Raw genomic sequence first — 15300 nt, forward strand, 5'->3', positions numbered from 1 at the left:
AGACGGACAGCCCTGAGCATGTACTGGTGCCTGGGGTTGTTCCTTCCAGGTGCATTTTTCCCTTCATGTGGTTTATTTTGGTCCCTTTCTGCAGCCTGCCAAGGTCCCTTGGGGTGACTACATGACCCTCTGGTGTATCACTCACTCCTCAGTTTGTGGTCATCATCAAACGTGCTGCAGGTACACTCTGCCCCATCATTGACTATCGCTGGGGGGGGTTGTCCCCGCAACAGACCCTTGGGCACACTTTGTATAGGAAACGGGCACACGGATGTGACCCACAAAATGGCGTTTATTAAAACAAGATGTCAGTTTATATAGAGGGGAATATGAAAGAGTCTGGAACAAAGGAGGGATTCTTGCTAGGAACATCAAATCCTAAGGTTTAGTGATAAGGGAAAATGGAGGGATTGGCTGCAAGGGATATGTCCAGCCATCTAGGGAGAGTTGGGAGTTAGGGAAGGAAGGGAAGGAGGGGTCTGTGGGTACAAACAGGGGAGTTCCACAGAGGTTTGTGAGGCTGCGTTCTGTGGCTGGGTCTCAGGCAGCCCTTTGCAGCTGCAGTTGTCAGAGGACTTAAACTTCTTCCTCTGAGGTTTCTTCGCAGCCTTTCTGCATCTCTCTCCATTCTCTGTAGGCTTCTGTTGGTCCACCTCCGACAATTGACCCCTGCCCTGGTGTACACTGCTAGTTACTGGCTCCAGTTAGACTCTGTGCCACTGACCACCACCCTCTGGGCCTGGCCGTTCAGTCAGTTTTCAATCCAACTCAGAATATAGACCTGGTATGGATAAAATGTGACCATCAAGGCACTTGCAATTTATAATTTCTGGAATAATTTATCATTTGTACAAATCCAAAATTAGTAGACATATCCATGTAATTATTTATGTATTTGCATAAGTATTTTTCTGAATGTATATCTCAGACTAAATAAAGAAATGAAAGAATTAAAGTTTCAATTTCTCTCTTGTTTTTATTGATTTTACTGATCTCCAGCTCCTTACTAGTAGTAACCCCTAATAATATACACTTTGAAGGAGGATAGGTCCTCAATATGGAAAAATTTTTATTTCATAGAAACAAAATATATTAAATTCCCTCATCTATACATAACTATTACAAAATTGTATATCTAGATTCTAGATACTAATCTATATTCATAACTGCATACTGTTTTAAACTACAGTGAGAAAAGTAGACTAACCCAAGAAAACCTTTTATGGAAAATGTAGAATCCAATAGTTTTTTAAGTTCAATTTCCAGTATACGGATTGCGAATGACATGGCATTCTGGAGGTCTTGCAACATTTATAAATGTTAAGCAGAGATCACAAAGAAAAGCAAAACATCACACTGGGCACAGCATGTTAGTCAGTATTCTTGCCCAGGGGTTGGAGAACACTATCTTTTTCATTACTAACAGATGTCTCCCATAATAGCACTCAGCTTTTTTTTTTTAAGACAATAAATGATAGTTTATCTATTGCTTCCCACAGTATTATTCCCCAAACCTGTTCATCATAATTTCTTATTTCCTCCTCATAATCTCCCTTCTACTTCTGGCTAGTTTTTAGTCTCCTTCCCATTCCAAATTTGTCTTCCATTTTCCTCCACACCTTCCTCTTTCTCCCTTTCTGGAACTCATCTATCTTGCTTCCCTCCCATGCTCCACTGCCCCAAGTCTTTACATTCAAGTCTTTGTGAAAATTTTTGTTCCCATTTTTCCTTCTGGCTGTCTTGCTATGACTTTTAATAATTAAGAACAATCTTTCTGAGTCTTGGATGTGAGGTAATAGAGGAAGAGAGCCTCTGTCTTTGATGCTCTGTTTTGGTTTTGTTTTGATTTGGTTTGGTTTTGTTTTGTTGTGTTTTTGTTGTTTGTTTGGTTTTTGTTTTGTGTTTTGATGTTGGTTTTTTTTGGTTTTGTTTTTGTTTCCCTCAAGAATAGCAGAATTTAACATGGTTACCTAGCAGGACATGTATTATAGTACTATACTAAGAAAAGTATTCATTTAGTTTTCCCTTTTTCATGGCATGTTGTTTAAAACTTGTGCAGTCAGTCAGTGAAATAGTTAAATTCTGGCTTGACAGAAGCATCTGTCAAAGATGAATAAGAGGTGTGAATAAAACATCTACTTTTGTAATAAACAAATGCCTTTTCCCCAAGGGATAAAAATTGGGCAATATGATCTGGTACTGTATCACATTTCATTCAAACCTAGCCAGTGGTCTCATTTGGCTGTCTCTTACACCAAATGTCTGTCACAGCAGTGGAATAGAAAGAAAGTGGAATGTTGCAAAATGACCCATCTAAACCATCTTTTATAACCTTGGACTTTTTCAAATATAAACAATAAATGCAATGGAGACTTCAAGATACCTGTTGACCCTCAAAAATCATAATTAATCAAGAGCTAAAGACAAATATCTATTTCCTTATATGCATTATCATCTATCATATATAAAATAAATAGTTATAAATTACTAAGTCTCTGTAAAACAGGTGAAAATGCCACATTTTAAATAATTAAAACAGTCAAAACATAGCTGACATGAACAATTTTGCTGCCACATTCCAAAGCCCAAAGTAAGTGAAAGAACATGAACAAGGAAAGGACATCAATGGTTTGTTGTCTCACTGAATGTGGGCAACATTTTTTTTTCTACTGCTCTTTAATCCCTTTTCTGAACAACTGAACAGCATTTACAATGTTTTAGCTGAAATGTGGAAATCAAGTATAAATAATCCTAGTCTGAATGATGTAAATTGATAAGAGTAATATTCAGTTTAAACCAAGGTTCATACAGTAATATCTGTATGACACACCCTTAGTCACTTTAACAATAGGGTCAGGCCAGGCCATTACTGGCACAGAACATAGAATTCCAAATAGAAGTAACTGAAATTTTAAATGTGGTTTAATGATGTGGCCCATTAAATTACAAATACACTCTGAAGTTGATTCTTCTTGTCCACAGGACAGCTTATAACCATATTTCCCACCTGAGCTGAAAATATTCTGTAACTTAGTCTTGAAATTTCTTTCCGTGATAAAATTCTGAGAAAATGTAACTTTTGGTAATTTTTGTTTCTGTCCTGTTTCAAAACTATGTTTTTATGATATTTTCTTCAATGTTTAGAGGGAAGACTGTGAGTCCTAATCCGTTCATCTCTTGTAGCTCTTCAGATAGAAAGACCATTACCTTTGCATTTTCTATTACATGAGATGTGTTTCTTGGCCCATAAATGCCTTCTCTTGTTCAGCATGTAATTTTTCTTCCCACTTCATTTTTATATTACTTATTTTCCTGCCAATTTGAAATATCTCTCCATGGCCCTAGCAGAATTTCAGTTAATTTCTCTGATATCTTCTTAATCATAGTCCAAAATGTCAATATCAGAAATTGAGGACTATCATTTTTAGTATCAGTCTTGATCATCTAATAATAAGCATTGCTGCCAAGATGCCATTTCAGGATGAGAAAGTTCAAGTGTCAAGAGATAATGGGTTATGATATAAACGACCCCTCAGTTTAACAAGAATTTTATCAGATTGTAACAGTCTTTTTCATGCTTGATTTCTTCTGTAGTCAAAGTACCGTGAAGGAAACACCACATGTTGTTCTGCACTAACAAAAGGATGATAAAAACAACTCAGAGAAAACAAAGTATCACAAAGCAAACTTTGATGCATTGCTTTCAGAGATCTCTGTTTCAGTTTTTCAGATAACCTCCATTCATCTTTTTCAACTGTTATGAAAAAGGGAAATTCATGATTTGCATTATTTTGCTCCCATCTAGAACGGTCAGAGAGTGTCGTAGTTTGATGTGTTACCAGAAATATGCTCACTGAAGAAGGCTAGTGCTGCATGACTGTGAGGTAAAAGATCCATATTTTCAAGGATAAAATGCTCTACCATAAATATAAAAATAATGATAAAAATTTAACTTTGAAGGAGGCAAATAGTGTCAGACATGACTGTGTTTCTAATTGGAATTCTGCACAAAGATACCAGCATTTTAAAAGCATTTATCCATAATGGACCATTGATACTCTGGATAAATTTCTGCTATAAATAACCCTTGTGCAATCCCATTATGACTAATGAGGTTGCAATACTTTAACCTAAGCCTAAATTTCAGGTACTGTGAAACGGAAGATTTCCCTCTTTTTCATTTAACAAGTTATCATAGCAATCTAATCTAGCTTCACTAGTTCCAGTGAAGTAGGTCTTGATTTTCACCACTTTGATAGATGAAATGAAGGAAATCTGAGTAACTGTCATTTTGTGCAATTCTGTAATTTGAAAATAATGCTTTTATACATAAATTGCCAAGGAATTATATTTCTTCAATGAGCATCTTAACTCTGAAATGGGTATGAGAATGATTTATGTAATTAAACAACTTATTACATTAAAAAGCAATTTTAAGTTCAGACATTCATGAATATTAGTTGAACTTAATGGCTTGTTTCAAACAACTAAAAAGAAGAGAAACTTCACAGCAGTTGATATGTTTTACTTAAAAATTGTGAGATGTTGAATCTAGTTTCTGAATACAGAATCACAGAATCACAGAATAGTTCTTCCTAATATTGGGGTGAAACTTATGTTTTAGTTTATGGCCATTGCTCCACATCCTGTCACTGGACATCACTTTAAAGAGTCTGGTACCATCCTCTTGGCACCCACCTTTGAGATATTTATATGCATTAATGAGGTCCCCTCTCAATCTTCTCTTTTCTTGACTAAACAGGCTCAGCTCCCACAGTGTCTCCTCACAAAAGAGATACTTGAGTCCCTTAATCATCCTTGTGGCTTGTGCTGGACCCTTTCCAGTAGTTCTTTGTCCTTCTTGAGCTGTGGAGACCAGAATTCAACACAATGTTTCAGATATACATTAAGGGTCTTGGAAATTTTCACAAAATATAATGGGCACTGATATACACCCACCTCATTTGTTATTGAGACAGTATCCAAAACACAGACCTTTGCATTTACTGAATGTTCCAGGAGGAAACAAGCTAATTTTTAGTGTAATACTATTTTTACTGACTGAGACAGTGCTGGATTTTCACTGTACTGTCACTGATTAAAACAAAACAAAACTTAAAAAAAAAGTACATATTGGAGAAACTTTCTGAGAAGTTCCAGAAGCAAGATGCAATTGCATGAGTAATTATTAATAGGTTGCCTACCTCTGTCACCATGTTTTGGGAGCACCATTTAGACATGAATTATCATACAGCCAGTTGCAACAACAAAATGGCTCATTTTGATCTTACTTTCAGAAGCCTGACCTGGAAATAAGTAATTAAAATTATTAAACTTTGAGGTAGGTGTGGAGAGATCGACAACCAGTTTTCCACAAATTAAGACAACATTTATATTTGTTTATTGTAACAAAGAATCTTCTCAGAAGTATACAATAATCACATGATATGCATGATATTCACAATATATAACATTGAAATTTATTTATGTTTAGTTTTAACAGCTTTGTTTCCCTGGAAGTCCATGTTACTAGCATGTCTCTGAATTACATCTACAGCAGTAAATGAGAAGAGTTTATGTGAATAATAAGCAAGCTTTTCTACCACAGATTTTGATCATCAGATGTAGCTCCCTTCTCAAAAGGGAAACGAAGAGAATGCAACAGTATGCAAGTTACTAGCCATGAGGGTTTGAGGAAACTGCACAAGAGCCTGAACAGTTGAATATGCTGACAAATGACCTGGAAGAAGGAGTGAATAAAATGATCATGTATCTGTCTTACAAAGGATATGGTATTACGGAGGATAGTCAAGTCTAAAGTGGACTGAAGATTTCAGAATAATCTCGTGATACTGAGTAGCAAAATGAGCAAAAATCATTGTTAAGAGATGTACTTGAATAAATGTATTCTAAGCAGATCTATACAGTGATATTCTCAGTAATTATGTTGAATGATTATGGTCTCAGAGAACTTCAACTCAGTGTTGTATGGCAACCAAAATGGCAAAGAGATTATGAGAAGTTCTTACAAAATGAAAAGAGAAATAGAATAGATCATGTTGTTCCAGTGTGAATGTATGGTACACAGTTTCTGTTAGTGTTGTGTGCAATCTTTAAGAAGATACACCAATATATGAAAAGGTATAAAAGAGGGAAACATTCTAATCACAGCTACTGTGAAAATTCTGGAGCCCTTTTCAATGGGGAAAACAGGGGAAAGTTTAAAGTGTAAAGAATAATATAACAAATATGGTTTTTAGCATTCACATAAGAATGAATATGAAAGATAAAATATATCTATTTACTTCCAGTAATTGGACTTGATGATCCTTGGATCCCCTCCAACTCAGGCCTTTCTGTTCTGTTCTTTTCTACTCTGTCATCATAATAAAATTAATGCATAACAGGGTTGGGTTTTTCTGTTTTTTCTTTAATGTTACCACAGTGTCAGAATTTCTGACAGGGATCTAGACCATAATGCCGTAACATTATTGTTTGTTCTGTTTAGGGAAGCTCTACAGAATGAGTTTTCTCTTATTTGTCTCCATTGTACTTTAATTGTGTTTGTGCTAAACAGAAGCATTCTATGTATTATTCAGCTCCACTTCTATGGCATCAGTTCCAAAAAAACCAAAGTCACAAAACACAATCAACAAAAATATTCACTGTATTGATATTAGAGGAAATAAGAGCAAATATGCCTTATATTTTCCTCAGATATATACTTTGTAGTGGCTTTTAACCCAATTTGCCCAGTTTCTAAATGGCAAGCATTGATCCATATACTATTACAAACCATGACCTCACCCATGTTTCAGCCCACTGGCTTACAATGAGCAAACCAAGTAATTGAATGCAATCTCAGCGGTAAAACAGCATGAAGAACATTAGAAAAGCTGACCCCTTCTCTCCACTCTCACCTCAGCAGTCTATAAAATTTATAGAAAAGCTCATCAACTTCTGCAATGCATTCCTCAAGGAGCACAAGGGTTGCTGAACTCTGTCTGTAGCCACTCAATGAATTCCACAGGACTCTCCATGAGAGCTCCTCTGCTCTGTTCTACTTGTTGAAGCATGCAACCAGCCTTACCCTGCAGGGGTATATCATGCTATTGAACCACTGTTGCGTAGTGGAGCATTCTGAAGATCTGAAGTGCAGACTACAAAGAGAAAAGAAAAAGGGCAAATAAAAAGTCCCTTGGTTCAGGAAGAATTGAGAAATTTAAGCTGAATTGCCTTACTTTTCATGGCATTTGTGGAATATAGGCAGACATATAATAAAAGCTCCATATAGTTATTGTGGGAAGAAAACCATGAAGGAACCCTATTTTTCTAAAGGACAAACAAAGGTTAGACAACATATTTACTAATAGTTTTTGTACTGGCTGTGAACAATGTCCCATGCACATCTCTGTAATATTAACTAAGTTTTTTTGTGATATTCCAAAAGCTTTTCTATGCTGTAGATCTACATGCCCTGCATTTTAAAAGTAAGTGATATTAAGTAAAATACTTGTGTAGAGTTACATTTTCTGCCCAATTATTGCTGGGAATTAAAAATTAAAAGGGAAAAATCAGAAATTTTTAGGAAGGACCTGCCCTTCTGACAGTTTTTTTTTTTTTTCCTCATCAGCTTATAAGGATGCCCAAACAGTGTCTTCAGTGGGGGTATGTGGAGGGAGACAAGGAGAAAGAAGGCTGTTTTTGTTTTGTTTTGTTTTGTTTTGTTTTGTTTTCTCTTTTGTCTCTCCAATAATAGCTGTTTCTCTTAGGTCCACAGGGAATGATGCATATATATCCACAAAGAAATATAATGTACTCTGCTTTTTTCCACCCCTCTATTTTACTCTCTGTTGTCAGATCATATTCTAATAGTCTTAAATTACTACCCCTAAACACACACTCTCATGCAGTGCCACCATATCCCTCTACATATGAGTTGTTTCTGCCCAGACTTGATGCAGGATCAGGAGCTACTAGTATTTTCATATGGTAGAAAGTTACATCTAATTAGATAGTCACACTTAACTGCCCAGTAGACTCCTCTGGCCAAGTGCTCTGGTGTGCTCCTTCACTAGAAATGGGTTGTGAGAGAGTAGCTTGATAAATGGTATATATGTATTTGATCATGAAAGGCTGTATTTCCCTATTTTCTCTGCTTGTGATTATTTGAGTTCCTTTGAGAAACAGCCAGGTAGGATGAGTTGGTAATTAGTGTGAGATACAAAGGCTAATTGCCCAATTATCCCTAGAAGGACAGCTGGGAAACTTAGTGTCCAGAGCCAATTGGAACCAGTTTGTGTTTAAGAACAGATTCCAGGCTATTATACTGGATAAATGCTCTTCCCTTGAAAAAGTTCCTTCTAGTTACAAAAAAATCCATCTCTTTAAACAATAGAACCAAAAAACCAAGACACTAACATCCCCTACTTCCCCCCCACACCAAAACTAAACCATTGTATTTCATTTCATTTCTGTTAGTCTTCTGTGGTGGGTTGACCCTGGCTGGATGTCAGGTACTCACCAAGACCATGCCATCATTCAACTCCTCAACTGGGCCGGGAAGAGAAAATATAAAAAAGGGTTCATGGATCAAGACAAGAGCAGAAAGAGACCACTCACCAGTTAGCATCATGGGCAAAACAGACTCAACTTGGGAGAAAAATTAATTTAATTTATTATCAATCAAGTCAGGAATGAGTAAGAGAATGAAAAAAAAAAAATCAAATCTAAAACCACCTTCCAAGCCTCCCCTCCTTTCTTCCCAATTTTACTTTAGTCCAAAGTTTCTTTACCTCTTCCCCTCCACCAGTGAAGGGGGATGAGGAACGGAGTTTGAAGGTACACTTCATGACATCTTGTTTCTGCTTCTGCCTCCTCCTCAGGGGGAGAACTCCTCACACTCTTCTCCTCTTTAGAGTGGGATCCCTCCCAGAGGAGACAGTCCAACTCCACAAACTTGTCCAATGTGAGTCCTTCCCACAGGCAGCAGTTCTTCACGAACTGCTCCGGTAAGGATCCCTTCAAAGGGATGCCATCCTTCTGGAACACTCTGAGTCCCCAGCAGAGTCGCAGGTGCTGCCAGCAAACCTGCTCCAATATGGGCACCTCTCTCTATGGGGCCTCAGGTCATGCCAGGAACTTGCTCCATTGTGGGCTTCCCAAGAAGTTACAGCCTCTTCAGGCATTCCTCTGCTCCAGGGTGGTGTTCTCTAGGGGCTGCAGGCTGATCTCAGCTCTACCATGGAGCTCTCATGGAGCTCCAGTGACTGCAGGGGCACAGCTGCCTCACCACGGATGGCAGGGGAATCTCCGCTCCAATGCCTAGAGCACCTCCTCTCCCTCCTTCTTCAACGACCTTGGTGCATGCAGGGCTGTTTCTCTCGCATATTCGGACTCTGACTGCTGTTCTGCAGCAGGTTGTTCTTTAACTTTCCTCTTCTTAAATCTCTCTCCCAGAGGTGGTACCACCAACACTGATGGGCTCTGCCTTGGCCTGTAGCAAATATGTCTTGGAGCCGGCTGGTATTGGTTCTGTTGGACGAGGGGGAAGCTTCTGGCAGCCTCTCATAGTGGAAGCCATCCTTGTAGCCCCACTGCTACCAACACTGTGCCATGCAAAGCCAATACACTATCCTGCATGTTATGTTATTAAACTATTTCCTTAGCTATTGAACCAAAATTGCACTTTTAAGAAATTCAAAATGCATCTACATCAGTGTATTAGTAATAAGTAAGAGGCAGCTTTGGTAATGAATGCCTTGACTGTTCTCCCTTGTAGCACTTTGTGGAGCACTCTGAGAACATGTAGACTGGATAGATTAAACTAAATTGAAAGAGGAACTACAGAATTGTGCCTAATGCCCTCCACATATTAACAGGCAAACTCAAGGCCAGACTAGAGATACTGTGAAATAAAAGCTTTATAAATATACATACTGTGAACAGCAAGTCCTCAGCACCAATTGTTTTGCTGCACAAATCTACTTGTACATGTAAGAGAAAATAGTTTTGCTGTTTGCCAACGTATGCATAACATCAGATTCTCTGAATTGGTTTCCTGTTCTTGATTGTTCTCTAGAGTAACCCTTTATTTCTATTGAGAGTAGATATGACAAAGGGAGATAAATCTTAGTAGGCTAAAATAAACCTGTGTTAACATTCACATTGTTTTTTGATTCTTAAAAATAATCTACAATGTTTTAGGAAGTTTTATCTCTTCTCATAGTGATTTTCATCACCAAATTTCCTAAAGCCTTTAATTATACATTAGTACAGTGTTTAATTATACAGTGTTTATATATATATATATAGATGCATTTTATATATGCAGTACAGCAGACATATCCAGCTTATTTTAGACTTCAAAGCTCTTTTTTATGAATTTCAGAAAGAAATTGCTGCACATATTTTTCTGAGGAGAATGTGAGAGATGTGCAAGGTAAAAACAGGATGGTAGAAGCTCAGTAGTTGAGCCCTGAGATATTATTTTTTAGTGGTAAGTTTTAAAAAAAATATATTTGCTAGTCTACTATACATTTTTTAATCGTGTTTGCAAGAACACACTACTAAATTTTATTAGATAGTTATTTTTTGCATTGCCAGCAGGAAATATTTAAGAAATATTACAATAACACGTTTCTTCAAGAAGCAGTAATGTAATAAAATGCATCACTAGTTTTGATTGCACTGATAGCTTGTAGGAAGAAAAGTCCCTTTAGGGAGATGTGCTTTGTGTTCATATGGAATAGGAAAGACTATTTCGCAGTGCGTTAAAACCATGGGAACCATTAAGTTTGTATAATAAAAATCTTGTAAACACTGATAGTTTTATGGTTAGTCTTTTCAGCAGCTGTTTTGTATAAGAATCTGTGGATGCTTGAAGCCATAACACTCTTCAAAAGGACCATATTAGCTATTTGTTAACTCAACCTATATTTTCACTCCCCTAACTTGGATAACCATGAATAGTGGTCCAATTTCAATCAGTTGTAATAAAAAGTTATTTTCAATTTTGTGTAATAAGAAACAATTTTGGAGGGTCCATTGACTTTAGAGCATGGATATTATTTTCCGGTGAGGATACAGAAATGGAGAGCAATTTTGAGAGAAGCAGAACGTGAAAAAAACTTTAAACAAGCAGAAAGGAATTCAGTGTCACCTGAACGAAGAACTTACATGAGGTTGCTCAAGACAGTGGTACAGATTAAACGCAGAGAGATACAAGTAAAATAAATTGTGCCATAGTTGTGTTTAGAATTTCTTACCACCCATCTCCAGTAGCTGCTATAAATATACGGACTCAGGTTGAATGGCAGTATTCAGCTTATCTGGAAATAGTTACCTGATTTGCTTAGAAGGTTAAAGGTCTCTTTGTCACAGACATCAGTGTGATGGGTTTAAATGAGTTCAGAGGGCTGGGACAATTGTATTGAAAACAGAAATTTATGAAAAACTTCAATAGAAACGTAACTCAATGGTTTTAGTTATCCACTCAAGGATAAAACTCCACAGTGGGACTGCAAGGACATAGCTGGAAGAATGTTTAGATTTTCCCTGTAGAAAAAGACTTGCAATTTCAGTCTGTGTTAACTCCCATTAACCCATTAATGTGTTTGAGTTCTGCAGTCATAAACATATTTCTTTCCCTAACTTTTTGCAGGGTAAACATTCAGATAGTTTGACTTTTAAAATCATTCCATATAGACCTTGCTTGGTCCCTGTGCCTTGACAAGTACAAATAAACAGTCTCATCTCTCTACTATGTGCAACGTTATTCTAATTTTCCCCAAACATAAAACCCCTAAAACCCAAACCAAAACAAAGGCAAAAACCAACCAACCAAGACCAAAACACCCCCCCAAAATACCATCAAACAAAAGCAAAGAGAGAGGTGTTTGTATGATGACCAAAAAGTTGTCCAAGAGAAAAACATGTTCAAGTGTTAAGGATGCTTAATGAACAGGATTTGTAAAACTTCTGTCTAAGCTCCAGCAGCTAATCCCACTGATATCTACTCAAACTCTGAAACTGGTTGTAGCCAAGTCCTGATGCACCAGATTTCAACTCTTATTTTTCCTCTTTCATCTACCACCTCAAAAAAAGAGAGACATTTTCTTTCCCTGCTCTTTAAAAATCCATTGAAAAAAGTCAAAAAAAGTGAACTAATCCTGTAATCCTGTACAACGTTTGAAAGAATTGACAGAATGAATAGAAAGCTGTATCAAAATATTTCAGACTTTTTTTTACTAGGGAAAAATAATGTTTTTCTTAAGAAACCTAATAAAGAAACAAAAGAAGAAAAAAACTGTTTTAATGAGGAGGGCAGTAACTTAACTTTTGAGAGACAGGCCTGTCATTACAGACTTGTTCAATAACAGCATAGAAAAAATTCCTATTGGGAAAGAAGCTCTCTGGAGATTAACTTTTTCTCCTAAGTGTTGAGAAAACCTCTTCTCCTTAGTATCTCCTCTATTATTATGACCAATTAATGCCCTTAGCCCAGTGAAAGCTTTTGAATGCCCACAGATGGAGTATTCACTCAAGTTTCACACTCATGGAATCTCCTTCTGGAGGTGTTCAAAAGCACCAGCTTGTTCAGGTAATTCAGAGTTCCAGAAGAAAACCCAAATTTTCACTGGACACCAAGACTGCCAGTGTAAGTTGACTGTTCAGCACACATAAACTCAAGTGCACTTGAGTAATGAATTTTACCTGAAAAATTAACAGCAGTACCCATTTCTGTGGCTTAGATTTTACTGTCATAAATAACTTAAAACAACAGATTTTTTTATAGCTAACTTCCTTTTCTCCCTCTTTTCATTCATCTCCTCATGTTTTTAAGCCTCTACTAATTTCCTGTTATTGAGGAATAAATGCAGTTTTTCACCACATTCTCATTTTAAATCTTAAATTTTAATGCTGCTATAAGGAGACTTCATGAAGCAAACCCCAAATAAAACATTCTCTCTATTTGCTGGTGTTTCAAGCATTAAATTAATATTCTTGAAGTTCATTCATTAAGGCCCTAGCTTGTAATTAGGATTCAGGCCATGCTTCTGATTAGACAGGAAAAAGAAAGCAGCCCACAGAGAAAGGCAGCTTTTCATTTGAATCCAATCAGGGAGAGCAAACACACTCCAAACAGGGTTTCTGTGGTATATAGATATAATTATCATGAAGGAAAAGGGAAAAATAACTTGGAACCTTAATGAACACAAAATAGCGTGTTTTAGCCTTGAGAACTCCCTGAAGCAATGTTACTCTTCTTAGTATCAATCCTATTGACCTAAACTTGGCAATAGATGACAAAAAAAGTTTCCCCATAATTAATCTAGTGTGCTTCATTATATTCTAAAATGTCTGAGCTGATTTATTACATCTGGTAGATCCATGCAAATGAAGGGTAAGACAGTATTTGGTGTTAACATGCAAGCAAGCAACAAGTTCATGGTAGCCATGTTAGAAAACAAAAAAACCCAAACTAATCCCACCCTTTGAAGTATATTATAGGGATGAAGGTCATTATTACAATGACAGCCACTAGCACCCTTGGAGGTAAGATCACCAAATATTTCCAATAACTTGTGTTTGCTGCAGGGAACTCAATTAAACTAAGTTTCACAAGAACAGGAAGAATCCTGTTCTTAGTTAACAATATTGGAGTTCTTTGAGACCTACTGATAATCTGATGGTTGTTGAACTGTTTGTATAAATGAGATCACTTAAATATGAGATAGTTTTAGTGATCTAATTTTAGACTTCTGGAAATCTTCCTTAGAATATAATAGTGAAGATTGTTCAGCTGCTGTTAGCTTATAAACTGCTCTTTGTCAATAGATTTTGTCAATAAACAGCAGGGTTTTGTTAGTTTTAACAGAAGGTGATGTGCAAAACCAAATCTTCACAGTAATGACCAAATACCCAAGTCTTGCCTAACAGATTTTAAAATATATATTAGCAGTTTATCTCAGCTAGTTGGTTTACTAGCTGAAGTAGTAATTTTTATGTATCGTATTTTGTAAAATATAACCAAATACCTTAGGTCCTGCATAACAATTAGTTTTTCCAGACATGTTACCCTTAGGGATTCAACTCTTCTGCCTTTTTTTAGGAACTCCACATATTCTCTCTAAAATCCATTCACCACTCTACTCAGTAGGACTGTAGACATTCAACTGATAAGGATATTACACAAAAATAGAAGGGCCAACTCTAATGTTTTCAAAAAGCAAAGGTACTCAAATGTAGTTAATATATATTTTTTCCAGAACTTCCACACATACTTATGAATAATTTTGTTGTATTTATACAGCTATATTTTCAGAATAAGTTAAGGTTAAGAAGCAGGTCTGTAAAATTTATTACAATACTAAGATATTTCTGGTTCTGGGCCAGTGCCTGTATTAGAAGCGTATGAACCTATAAATAAGCATTTGTCCTTACTAATAAGAGTCTTATGACTTGTCTAAGTTTTCCACAGCCTGAGCTGGTATTATTCTGACAGTCATCTAGTATTAGTCACATAACTACTGTCTAACCTGTTTTAGCTCAAGGAGACTAACAAAAATGAAAACTTGCCCCTATTGAAGTTCCTGGGAATTTTACAATCATCATGACTGAAAAACACTACTTCTGACTGTCTCCATCTCACTGCTAGTGAGTTGAGTGAGTCTGTGTGGGGTTTAGTTGCTGGCTGGGTTCAAATCACAACACTGTGAGAGAAAATATACTTAGAAGAGTTATGCCTATGAAACTAACCTTTTGAGTTGGGTAAATCAAATGCTAAAAAATGTTAAGGACGAAAACAGTGTTACTCGAGGAATTATTTAGAATTTAAATTTTAAAATGTGTCTGCAGACTGTGTAACAGCAACTTCTGTTCAGGCTAGATGTACTGCTACGAAAAATAAGGAGAAACAGAGACAACTTGAAGATTATCTAGGTATACATTAAAAAAACCACCTGTATTATGGAACATAGTAAGGTGAGAACTTGGTATAAATTATAGAATAATCCTCTTTTGTTTCTATATTGGAATCATAGGCACATCAGAGATACAGTTTATTTATGAATTTTTATATGGAGTCATTATCTAATCATAAGAGAAAAGGGGGTTCTTCAATCTTAATTTTTGAATTTTTATATCTGTTTAAAGTGAAATATTTCTAAAAGCTCACAATTCATCCGAGAAAGCTTAGATGGTTTTGATTTCTATCACTGTTAACATTCAGGTAATTTCAGAAAAAAAAAACAAGCAACCAAAACACACATGTTTATAACTTACTTCTCTTGAAGAAAG

The 15300-nt window shown here is 36.4% G+C and overlaps 1 long non-coding RNA gene across 1 annotated transcript in view; it reads right to left on the reverse strand.

Annotated features, from left to right (window-relative positions):
* Window positions 1-285: 285 nt before the first annotated feature.
* LOC126648860 (uncharacterized) overlaps window positions 286-15300 on the reverse strand; it is a 34663-nt gene continuing 19648 nt past the window's right edge. The window contains exons 2-3 of the long non-coding RNA XR_007630901.1: window positions 4699-4866; window positions 286-781 (exon numbers count right to left, since the gene is read on the reverse strand). This is a non-coding gene — a long non-coding RNA (uncharacterized LOC126648860). The remainder of the gene's footprint in view (window positions 782-4698; window positions 4867-15300) is intronic.

The sequence above is a fragment of the Myiozetetes cayanensis genome, unplaced genomic scaffold (genome assembly GCF_022539395.1).
Source record: "Myiozetetes cayanensis isolate MyiCay16 unplaced genomic scaffold, myiCay2020 scf5-8, whole genome shotgun sequence".
Lineage (NCBI taxonomy): Eukaryota > Metazoa > Chordata > Aves > Passeriformes > Tyrannidae > Myiozetetes > Myiozetetes cayanensis.